Source organism: Oryzias melastigma, unplaced genomic scaffold (assembly GCF_002922805.2).
Source record: "Oryzias melastigma strain HK-1 unplaced genomic scaffold, ASM292280v2 sc00277, whole genome shotgun sequence".
In the NCBI taxonomy this organism is placed as follows: Eukaryota; Metazoa; Chordata; class Actinopteri; order Beloniformes; family Adrianichthyidae; genus Oryzias; species Oryzias melastigma.
In genome coordinates, this window is record NW_023416901.1 from 134,323 (window position 1) to 146,970 (window position 12,648).

General features: G+C 41.9%; 1 protein-coding gene across 1 annotated transcript in view; it reads right to left on the reverse strand.

Moving 5' to 3' along the window:
* Window positions 1-12,648, reverse strand: part of angpt4 (angiopoietin 4) — a 70,987-nt gene that overhangs the window by 54,284 nt on the left and 4,055 nt on the right. The window lies entirely within an intron of this gene.

Below are 12,648 nucleotides of genomic sequence, written 5' to 3' on the forward strand. Positions count from 1 at the left end.
CAGCCTGCAGTTCTGCATAAACCAAGCAGAAGTTTCTGAAGCAAATGTGTGAAGACTCTCATCCATCAGGGAGGGTGATGAAGCAGGACTTCAGTTTTTTCTCAATATACAAATACATTATCTTCTTTAAATTTTTTATATTTAAGACTTAGGCCCAAGTGGATACGGGCTGTCTGCACACAAGTCTTCTTTCTTTCAGTTCGTCAGTAGATGAAAGATCTCAGACTGGCGGTCCAGATTCTATGACTGTCGTTGGAGTCATTAAGAAAAGAATCAGATCCTGGAGTGTTTCCATTTGTTAGCCTGATGGAACATCTGCCATCATCAGAGAGGGTTGTCCACGTGGTTTTCTGCTTTCCTTATTCTTAAAGCAGCTCCACAGGTCAGAACATCATCAGACAGGATCTGCTTTGACCCAGAGTCCAGTTCTGTAGGTTTCTGTGCTTGCTTGATGGTAGGTCTACACCAGTGGTCTGCAACCTTTAACAGTAAAACAGCCATTTGGACTCATTTTCTACTGATCCAAACCTAGAAGGAGCCGGTTTGTTTTAATTTAACCTTTAAGAAATTTGGATTTGCATTCATGACCTTCTTTTTTTAAATAATGAATATAAATTATGTCTTTTCTTGGCATGAACAAAAGCAAAAATATGAAAAGAAACTATAGGACCTCTCAAAATGTGACTTTTAATTAACATTTGACAGAAGCTCAAATAACTTATTTTCAAAATAAAAGCTGCCCTGTTCCAAACAGGATCATCTCAGTGCAGCTCTGGACAGCTAGTAACCAATGTTGTGCAGCATAAGATAATATGTGCTTTTAATCCATAGAAGATCAAACTTTTTACCAAAGTTTTTCTTTGCATCTAAAATCTGTTCATTCTGGAGGTAGAGTTGATCAAACAAGACGTCTTCAGGTCAACAGGATGTAAAAACCTACATAGTTTATCATCTATGTGAACCTCAGACATCAATTTATACATTTAACTAATCTAAATTAAATAAATGCTAATTAAGTAATCCATACTTTTAAAAAAATATATATTTTCTTTTTCATTTTTTGTTCTTTCCCCTCTTTGTCCTCAGCAGTCTTACACTGCAGGGTTTAGTTATTTTAGTTTGGGGTTGGATCTTGGTAGTCGTAGTTTTCAGGCTTTGTTTATTTGTTTTCTTTAGGTAGTTTTGGTTAGACAGTCATTGTCAGGAGCTGCTGACTCTGACGGTTCAGCAGTCTCCATGACTTATTATATGTTTGTCTGAGGATCCACCGTGGAGAGATAAAAGAGCCACATGTGGATCTGGAGCCGTAGGTTGCAGACCCTCTTGGCACTGTTTCCGGACTCTGGACGTTCTGAAACCAGCCGTGTAGCTGATGACCTTCCACCCACACGTCACATGCAGTCAAGCCTGAAATCCCGAGCCTTGAAAGTTTTGGAACTGTTTTTAATGAAGCTTTCATCGCCGGTGACTTTTCCAAACCAGAGGAAACCTGCCGGTTGAGTCGAAGCAACTTCAGTTCCAAATCTGCCAGGAGAATTTTCCGGCTTGACTGTTGAAAAACGTTCAGCTACAGTCATATTTACAACAGTTGGCCCGCCTGATTGTGGACCTTTAGAAGGAGCATGTCAACGTGTGAAACATTACAAGCTTCATGTTTCCTCATGAATGTTTCACAAACAGAACTCCAGATCATGAGAAGCCTCTGAAAGCTGCCAGCTGAAGGCTTCACTCTCTGACTTGATGTATGGTGAATTATTCCCTCTGAAAGTCAAGCTTTGACTTTCTGTCTTGTTTCTGCGCTGCAGGACAACGTGGAGCTGACGAGGACTTCACTGCAGGAGAAAGCTTCCCTCTTCATCCGAGATTCTCTGTGATCTGCAGCTTTCATCCTGTCTCCAGACGTTTTATCATCACGCCTCCTCCGACCACATCAAAGCGCCGCGCCGCGCTGATAGGCCGGCTGTGATCTGACCACAGAGGCTTTCCTGTTTCTCTTTCTCCGTCTCTCAGGCGCAGGTTCATTTGAAGTCAGTCATTTGGCAGAAAGCTAAACAAGCCCCCTGTTAACTACCTCACTTACTGCTGTTTACCAACCCTCCATCTGGAAAACCGCAGACGGCTGGGGGGGGCGTGAAGCCACACAGAGGCGAGTGTGAAACCCGACAGCGTTCTCGTGCAGCTGAACTCTCGTGAAGCCCAGCGGGCTCCTGCGACAGGTGCTTGTTTTCAGAGAGCTTGGCTTTCTCTGATCAAGCTGCAGAGTTCAGAAGTTCTCGCTGATGGAAGCTGAAAAACGGCCTTCTGAACCTGCCTCACAAGTTTGATTTGTGATTTCCTGAGGCCCGAGAGGCAACATTTGCCACCAGCGACCGCATGAGAAACTCAAATACGAAGAAAAATCTGAACAATCTCAGAATCTGGGGGGGTTGGGGGTCACTCTGCTGGAACCCAGCTTCATCAGTTGGACGTAAGGCAGCTGTGTGTTTAGTCTAAGCCATTTTTTATCTCTTATCATCTAAAAGTCCCCACTCTGCAGCCTGCAGAGACGTCGCAGTGCTCAGAGAATCTGACTTTTCCATTTTGACTAAAAGTGTTGATGCATTCTTTAAGACTCAGAGGGAGGATGTTGTTGTTGTTGGATGTTGCTCCACATTCAGAAGAACTGCGGCGTTTTTGTCTGTGAAGCCAGAATCTGCAGGGTTTCAGCTCACTGTCTTTGCTCTTTTACTCCCTGTAAATATTTGCGTTTTTATAGTTTGGAAGCAAAGAGAGAATCCTCTGCAGGGCTTTGAATCGCAGAATTAGAATTTCACTGATTCTTCTGATGTTTTCTATGTGACCTTCACATACAGACCGATTAGGACTTTATCTTCTGATGACGTTCCCGCTGAACTCAAGTCACACATAAAAACACCACTTTACTTTTATTTTTGAATCTGTCCAGTTTAGTTTAATCATTTAACATATGTAAAATTCCTCCAGCATGAAAGACATCACAGATGCAGTAAGAAAATATAGAACTCTAATTTTGTTAATTGTATTTTAGCCTTCTGTCTCTTTCTGAACCGTTCAGTCCAAAAGTTCAGGAAAGTCTTGGTGAGATGCTTCATCAAACTAAAGTGACAGACTGGATGCAGAAATCAGGTCTGATGATTCAATAACTAAATTTCCGCTAAAACATTTTTCATTTCTTTATTTAACCATCGGTTTGATCTCAAGTCCAGTTAGTCTAGAACAGGAATGTCAAACTCAATCCCACAAGGGACCAAAATCCAAAACACACCTTAGATCCCGGGCCAGATAAACATTTATTGAATACTAAAATTACATTTTTAAAACTTTAGAACCGTAACTTTTTAACATAATTATGAGCTACACATATAGCATCGCCTGTGATAATGCTAGTGTGAATGCTGTAAGCTGAATTTGGCCACTGAAGATGCTAGTGCTGATAGCTGAAAATGCTGAAATTGATAGTTAAAAACACTGAAGATTATAGCTGAAAATGCTGAAGTTAATAGTTGAAAACGCTGAAGCTGATAGTCTGCTAAAATATTAGCCTAAAAAAACTAAAAAAAAGGTTAGTCAAACAGCTAGCTTGTAGCTGAAAAAATAGCTAAACTTCAAAATACCCAAAAAACTGAAAAAAGTTTAAATTAGCCAAAACAGCTAGAATGTAGCTGAAATATTTACTAAACTACAAAATAGCCTAAAACATTTTTTAATAAATACCAAAATAGTCCAAAAAGCTAGCAGAATGCCAATTTTAAAAACTTTAAAACCGTAACTTTTAAACATACTTATGAATAATAAAAGGACAGGAATATTATTCCAGAATAAATCAACTTAAACCTTAAATAACTTTCTATATTTTTCTCTCCATAAAAATATATTTTGTCAAAATTATACAAGTTAGAAATAAGTGCAACATAACATCGAGTCTTTAACGACAATAAAATAAAATGATCTGGAGGGCCGGATAGAATTATCCGGAGGGCCGGATGCGGCCCCCGGGCCTTGACTTTGACACGTGTGATCTAAAACAAGCATTTTTTTGTTTTCCTGAGCTGTCGTAGCAGCATGTTACTCTGACAGCTCATGAAAGCAGACCTACTTTAATCCTGGAGCTTTCAGACACTGAAGAGCCTGAAGAATCTCCCAGAATCCTCACAGTGGAGGTGACAGTGAAATCACAAACTGGCTGATCTCATTAAACCCAAAGGCTGCCTACAGAACCGGTTCTGTCTCTGGTTTGTTCGTGTGAGGAGAGACTTTGGTGGTGTAGAGCGTGAACGCGCCGGTTTATGAAAGCCTTCTCTTTCTTACAGACTAACATGTGTCATGTTCTCACTCTGAGGCCAGAACCAGTTTTCTGCTTCCAGAGCCGCAAACATGAGGACCAGCTCATCTGTCCTCATCCCACATCTGCGTTTACATAAACAGCTTATAGTTTGGAAATGTTGGGTCATAATTTAACTGCAAAGACGATTATTTGACTTTAATAATCAGTAGCTGTTTTACACAGAAGTCATGTTCATGTGAGGGATTGAACGGAAAGCCGCTGCATCATTTTCACTCTCCAGCGACGCGGTTGAGTCCTGAAAAAACAAAAATAACCAGGTCCTGTTGACGGCGTGCTTTGATTGATCAACCGTCAGAAACCTTAACTTCTCATTTGAGCAGCGTTAACGATGTCAGAGGAGAAACGTGGAGCTCTGACGCCCTAAAAAGAGCCACTATTATCTGGTTGTTGAGTGACCCTGACTGAACGGGGGGGTGGGGGGTCACCGTCCGTCTCCTGTCAGGACCCCGCTGCAGACCCGACTCTGGACCTGACCCACGACTCCTCTGAGGTTTGAGAGCGTGGGTGGTAACCACACACACACAGTTTGGTTGAAGTCCTGGTTCTCGGTGAAGCACTCTGACAGATTGACGGTCAATCACTCCTTCAGCTTCAGTCCACAAATCCTCAGTTTTTCTGCAGGAATAACAGGAATCTCAGGCTTCATTTGCACAGGAATGTGTCTGAACCCACGTCGCGTTTCCTGAGGAGGCTGACGGCCGCTGAATTAAACTGTTTCAATAAAGAAACTGTGCAGATTGTAATCCTGAAAGGAACTTTTCATGGAGCAGAACACCAGACACACGGTTTCATGTTAGAGTGAAGCCTTGATGTTTCCTGGACAGTCTGATGAACCTCTACTAAAGGATTTTCAGGAGGTTGCTCCACCAGCGCAGCAGATTAAAGTTCAATCACTCCACATCTTGGCGACACCATTTCTCCCACGCCGCCTGTGGTTGTTGAGGATTGAAACGTCCCATCAGGCCTGCAGGTTCTTGACACGGTGGAACACTAAACACCGATGTTCCACCGTCATGCATGAGCGTATGGAGAACCACAATGGAGGAGGTGTCCTAAGGAACCAGCAGTTCCTTCAGAACCAGTTTGGATCTGTTTCTTTGCCTGTTGCTCCTCTGCAGCTGCTATACGCATTTTCACAACCTGCAAAGAAATGGATTTTCTTGGCCAGCAGTTTGATTTAACTCCACCTCCTATCCAAAGAGTTTAAGAAAACATTTACTCCAGGCTTTCTAGGGAGCTGCGTTCTGCGGTCATCCAGAGATTTAAAGAGTTGTCCAAAGAAGAAGTTGTGCAAAAACACAAACAGGTTGAGTTCTGCCTGCAGCAACCGTTCCGTCATGAATCCTCTATCTCTGGACTCCCATGAGGCTTCATCAGTAACCTACATCGTTTTAACACATCATTAAGAAGTGATGTCACACACACACACCCCGCCTATGTCAGGTGCCAGCAGCTGAACAAACCCGCCGAACATCCTGGTCCTGAGTATCCGCTCTCTTGTAGCCGTCAGACGGCTGTAACGATGAGGAATGAGCATTCTGGGTAGGAAGGTTTGCTTTAGCTGATCTCATTTCATGGATCATCTTCAGCCGTCGAGGGTTCAGTCTGAGGCTGCAGGTCTGACTGTGTCTGTGGGGGGGTCATTTTTCTTCTGCCTTATCTGCTCTCTCTGCTGTCTGGAATCAATTCTGTTTCCTGTAAACCCAGAGTTTAGAACTTTCAGTCCATCATCACTAGAATGGATGAAAAAGACCAATACATGTACTTAAAACAAAACATATTTTTGCTTTACTGGATTGGATGAATTCCTTTGAGCATTAAAGATTAAAGATTCTCTTTCCTTTCAGCTCCTGTTCAGGTTAAGTCCTGATCTTATTTTTCTTTGGCAGAAAAGGCGGGAAAAGGTCAGTAGTGAAGGAGGTATGTGGTGTTCCTGGATTTTTGTGTCAATTCTTTGGAATTTGTCATGTTCTGATTATTACCATCTACGAGAATAAGGGTGACCATGTAGACTGTAGAAACCATTGAAGAATTTCATTGTTAGCAATATGGGGCAAAGTTCTGGCCAAGACTGTACTAAATAGACTTAAAACCATTGCAGAAGGAGTTCTTCCAGAAGCTCAGTTTGGATTTAGGGCTGGCCGTTCTGCCTCTGAGAGGATCTTTACTCTGCAACAGTTACAAGAGAAGGCAGCAGAGCAGCATCAACCACTCTACATACTCTTTGTGCACTTCACTAAGGCGTTTGATACGGTCAACCTTACAACTTTATGGAAGTCCTTGAAATCTATGGATACCCAGATAAGCTTGTTAACATCATTAAAAGCTTTCATGATGGGAGGAAGGCACAAATCTCCGTGGGCTATGGACCAAGCGAAACCTTTTTGCTCAATTTGACAAGGTTGTATCTTGGCCCCAACCCTACTCTCTCTTTATCTCACACCTGTGCTAGATACCATCCAAGAAGGGCTAGACAAGAGTGTTTTCATCTACACAAGAACTGATTGAAAACTTTTCAACTTTGCTAGGCTTCGTGCTCACACAAAAACCTGGGAGATGTTCGTCAGAGGACTACTCTATGCTGATGACTCTGCCCTTGTAGCCAGTAATGCGGATGACATGCAGCAAATTGTGGATCGTTTTTCTTCTAACATGTTCGGCTTAAAGATCAATACCACAAAGAAAGAGTTACTTTATCAACCCCCCTCAGTGCCCGCCGGGCCTCCTGCAAGGAACAGGATTAATGGTGAACCATTGAAAACAACTGATTCCTTCACGTACCTGGGCAGAACTGTCACAAGTACAACTCTGCAGACCTGGAAGTAGAAAGGAGAATCTTATCTGCCACAAAGGCCTACGGTGCATTACAAAAAAGACTTTGGCGTTGTCATGACATCAGCTTAGAAACCAAACTGAAGGTTTTTTAGGCTCCAGTTGCTCCTTGCTTACTCTACTCCACTGAGTGTACAACACTTTACCGCTCTGACAAGACTCCATCTTTGCCACCTACACTCCATCCTCAAAATCAAGTGGCAGGATCGAATTCTGGATGTTACGGTCTTGAGACCTGCAAACACAATCAATGTCCAAGGGCTCATAACCACATCACAGTCTCGCTGGGGAGGGCATGTAGTTCGGATGTCCGACAACAGACTACCCAAAGCAGTTTTCTACTCAGAGCTATCCCAAGGAATGAGGAGTCACGGTGGCCAAAGTATAAAGTCTCTCTTCATGACTAAGTTATAAAGAGAGACTTAAATGACACTTAACAAGATCTGACATCTCACATGAAACCTGAGAAAGAAAAGCCCTTCAAAATGCTAAATGGCGCCGACTTCTAACGAAAGCCTCGACAGTTGTAGAAGATCAACAACAGCGAGAGTATGAAGATGCACACAATCAGCGACACTCAATAGCAAGAAACTCTCAATGAACCAAATACCATCATTATTGCAGGTCTCGCTGCTCACACCAGAGCCTGTTTGCAGCAGGCAGTGACCTAAAACAAGGACAGTCAACTTCGACATTGAAGGACAGCCCTTAACAAAAAGATTCTCTTTCCTTTCAGTTCCTGTTCTGTGTAGGTCCTGATTTTAGTTTTCTTTGCCTGAAAAGGCGGGAAAAGGTCAGGAATGAAGAAGGACGGTAATCCTGGATTTTTGTGTTGTTTCTTTGGATTTTGTTGTGTTCTGATTTCCTCGTGTCGGTCACACGTGGTTCAGGTTTTCAACCATCCCCACTACTGTTGGTCTCTGTATTTAAGTGTCTGGTTTCAGTTCTTTGTGCTCATCAAGTCATCTGTTTTGTCACTCTAAGTCTCGTGTCAAAGGCGAGGCCTGGGGGCTGAATCTGGCCCCATGGGTACTTCAGAGCATTTTATTTTAATGTTATTAATGGACCAATGTTATCTTGCGCTCATTTCTAACTTGTATAATTTTGACAAAATTATTTTTTATGGAGAGTAAAGTATTGAAAGTTATTTAAGGTTTAAGTTGATTTATTCTGGAATAATATTCCTGCCTTTTTATTATTCATAATTATGTTTAAAAGTTCCAGTTGTGAAGTTTTCAAAATTTGCATTTTGCAAGATTTTTGGACTATTTTGGCATTTACTACGACTTTTTTAGGCTGTTTTGTAGTTTAATATTTCAGCTACATGTTTTGGCTGTTTTGGCTAACCTAAGTTTTCAGTGGTTTGTTTTTTTAGGCTAATTTGGTATTTAGCCAACATTTTATCTTGCTATCAACTTCAGCATTTATAGCTATTAGCTTCAGTGATTTCAGCTACCATCTTTAGCGGCCAAATTCAGCTTACAGCATTCACACAAACATTATTGAACACTATATATCTAGTTCAAAAATATGTTACGGTTTAAAAAATGTAATTTTAGAGTGTTCACTAAATGTTCATCCTGTTCTGTCCGCGACATGAGGTGTGTTTTGGATTTTGGCCCCTTGTGCGATTGAGTTTGACACCCCTGCTCTAAGTTTATTTGTGAAATGTTTACCTTTCAGACAGTAATCCTGGTCTCCTGCATTAAATCCTTCACCACCATATTCTAACCAAATGGACTTCCTCCTTAGATTGTTTTTTTTTCAGAGCAGGAGGACTTCCTTCTGGGGAAGGTGGGGAATCTGCCGCCGTCTTCAGGGAGGTGATGGGACGCTCCTCAGGTCCTCTGAGGTGACGGCGGAGCCTCGCTGTCAGACCATCAGATAAGTCTCTCTGCCTGTCACTTTATGAGGAGCTCCCAATCACCAACACCTTCTCTGGAAGCCTCCATTCTGATAAAAGCAGGAGTGCAGGCGGTCTCACGTTCACTTCCTGTCATGGGCTTCATGTTCCTGAGGAAGCCTCCAGGACGGTCCTGCAGGAGAAGTGCTTCAGAGTCAGACATCTTTCCATGGAGGGAAATCCTGAAGCTGTTCTATAGGAAAGTTCCCGCCGCTGCCCTCCCCACAGCTGAAACGGGTCAGGTTTGGATTGGTTTGGTCCCATCCATCAACGTGGGGGTTTTAAAGTCCCTCCGTTCCTTAACTCCAACAGGAACGGGTCACCACGCCGCCGCCTTTGCGGGAGCTCCGTTTACTTTGAGCTGGCAACATTTTCAAACATTGTTTTTGTACAGAATCAACATTTGTGATGATGGCGAGGGTTTTTCCACCACCGAGACTCCAACAGCTGAAGTTCAGCTTCAGCACAGATGAGAGGGAAGCCATATCCGTGAGAACGCCACACAGAATCAGCATGGAGGAGCAGCTTTGCTCTTTCTGTTTTCAATTTACTGTCATCTTAAACTAATTGTTTACTGCTAAATTTCACCAGGGTTGGAAGCTGAAGCTGGCGAGCGAAGGCCGGCCGCCGGCTGGCACGGCGCGGCGCTCCTGCGGTTCGTTTCCACGTCTCCTGCTTACAGCTGCACTCCTGAGCTTTACTAACTTTGTCAGAACTTATGAATTATTGAGCAGTGTTTGGGAAATATGATTATGACATGAATATGTGTATTCGACTTAAATAATAATGAAATGATGACCCTCATCATAAATGTATGAATGTTTGGCCTGATTTTATAAACACCACCGACACTTCCCGCCGCACTCTAACTGGGAGATCGTTTTCCTCCGTCATGCCTGATTGTGAAGTGCTTTGTGTTGAGGTTGATTTCGTTGCTCGGAGGAGCATCTGCTGTGTCAGCGGGAAGAAAGACACGAGGCTTCAGCTGAGCCAGGCCTGAAATGGAAGATAACATCTATGAAACAGCATAAAAGCTAAATCCTGGATTCAGGAATTCCTCACAGAACTTTGGGTTTCCGTCCTAGACTTCTGCTAAAGCGCCGGACGTCCAGCTGCCCGTGAAAACGCTGCTGGCCTTCTCTTGGCTGTAAAACTGAAAGTGCTTGTGATGACCATCAGTGGAGTGGAGTCCTTCCAGGACTGTTAGATCTCTGCCATGTTGGAGGATTTCCCAGCAAGAACTTCAGCTTTGTTTGTTTTGGCGGTCCTGCGGTGGCGAGCTGCTGGTTTCAGGTCATTTTTCTCCTGAGGTTCCCAACAGATGGTTGCTGCTTCTCCTCAGGAATTCATCAATCATAACACCTTATTTGCGTCTTGAAGCTAAAAAGAGTCCCACACCATCACACTACCACCTCCTTGTTTGTTGCTGTATTCACCGGTGTAACCGGACACACACCTTCAGCTAAGCCCCTCCTCTTTTATTAAATGGATCCATGAGTTATCTAGACCCGCCCACCAGCCTCACTCGCTCCACCCTGAACGGAGTCATGCCGATCGCTGGAGCCTATCCCAACCATCATCAGAGCTTCTCATTGAGTTGAATCCTGAACTTTGACTTTCTCTCCTTGACTAAGACCCAATTCGAATTCTTCCCTTCTCCTTCATTTGGTTCTCCAAACGGAGAGTTATGAATAAATAGTGTCTCATAATTCAGACGTGACTTTCGTTCGATGACGTCACCAATAATCACCGGTCTGCTAGCACTCGAATATACATAACAACATCAGTGTTATAACTTTAAAAAGGTCACGCTACAACAAAAAGCAGTGACTTAAATGTAAACGTTTGTGGTTCAGAGCAGACCCACTTGAAGAAAAACGCTTCTCTGCAATACGTGGTTTACCCTCGCGACTGAGAACTTTGTATGCTCCGTTTGGAAGGCTGGATTCTAAAAATGCATTTCCTGGACACACTTATGCTTAAACTCCCAGTTCAAATGGAGGGGAAGGGAGAACGGAACAGTTTGGATTGGGCCCAAATGTTCTCTTATTTGGAACTCACCCCCACCTGATGTTAGAAATAGATTTATTTATTTTATTCAAGTCCAAAATTAAAAAAAATCATCTGTTCAAATTGTCATACAATCTTTAACTCTGTTTGTAAAATGTCTTTTTTAATATAGCTTTTAACAATTAACAATATTTTTAGGTGGCTCCCATAAATTGAATTATTACTGTGTGAATGCGTTGCAGGCGTTCAGACTATAGTGATTCTCCTGATCCTTTCCGTATGTTTTTTGGCACATAAAAACTCAATCACACTTTCAGGGATTTCAATAATCTTGGTATCAAAACATTCAGCTCGTTCAGGACATTACTGCATAGCTGCTTTTGGTGTTCATAAACTTTATAGTTTTTGAAATATTGAGAAAAATATGCCCCATAGGAAATGAATGAGAAAGTCTTCAAATTTCAACATTTTAAGTAGATTAACAACAAACCTTTAAATATATTCATGGACTGTGTTTTCATCTTTTATGGTAATTGAAAAAAAATCAAGTTTACTTAATATTTTAGCAACATGCTAACATTTTTGGCTAATTTGTTTTCTACAGGGCTTTTTAGGCTAATTTGGAGTTTAGCTTCTATTTAGGAACATGCTATTTTTTTGGAATAATTTAGTTTGCTGAGGAATTTTAGATTTTTTTTTTTTAAGTTTTTTTTTAAGTTTAGCTGGTATTTACGCAATAAGCTGGCTATTTTGGGCTAATTTGACATCTACTGAGGTTTTCAGGCTAATTTGGAGTTCAGCTCAAAATCATTCAAAACATTAAATATTTTTGCAAAATTGGATTTATTAGGGATTTTTAAGCAATTTTACTACAATTTTTAAACAAATTTAGGTCAACTTCAGCGCTCTTTAATAGTTAAAAATTCACTATCAAATTTAACATTTTGCAAAAACCGTTTGCATTTTGAGCAAATTCCTTCAACAATTGAAGTAAATTGTGTCACAATTTTCAGCAAAAAGCCTCACCATCTTCAGCGACTATACGTTCAGCAAGAATCATTCACTCTAGAAATATTGCAGGTAATGACACTTTTATTATTCCTTCTTGCTGCATGAGTCCTCCATCTGTTCTCAGAGACGTTTCGTTCAGTTGCTCTGTGGTTTTTCCAATCACAGATTTATCTCTAACTAAAGCATCTGTGATATCCTTGCCTCCCTTTTTCTGTTGTTTTTAGATGAAACAAATGTTATTTAAATCAATTAGTTTTGACCGCTTAAGAATTCCTAATAAAAGCAAACATTTTGTTGAATTAAAGTCTGAGGTCTGAAGAAGCACTTCTGCAGGAGCTGCAGGTCTAACCCGTCAGTGAGGATGATGCGGTCGACTTGCTGCTCTGCAGGGATCAAGAACCTGAACAGTGAGGAGTTCAGGAAACCCACACTGATCAAGATGAATAAAATAAAATGATCTGGAGGGCCGGATAGAATTACCCAGAAGGGCAGATCCGGCCCACCGGGCCTTGACTTTGAAACATGTGAT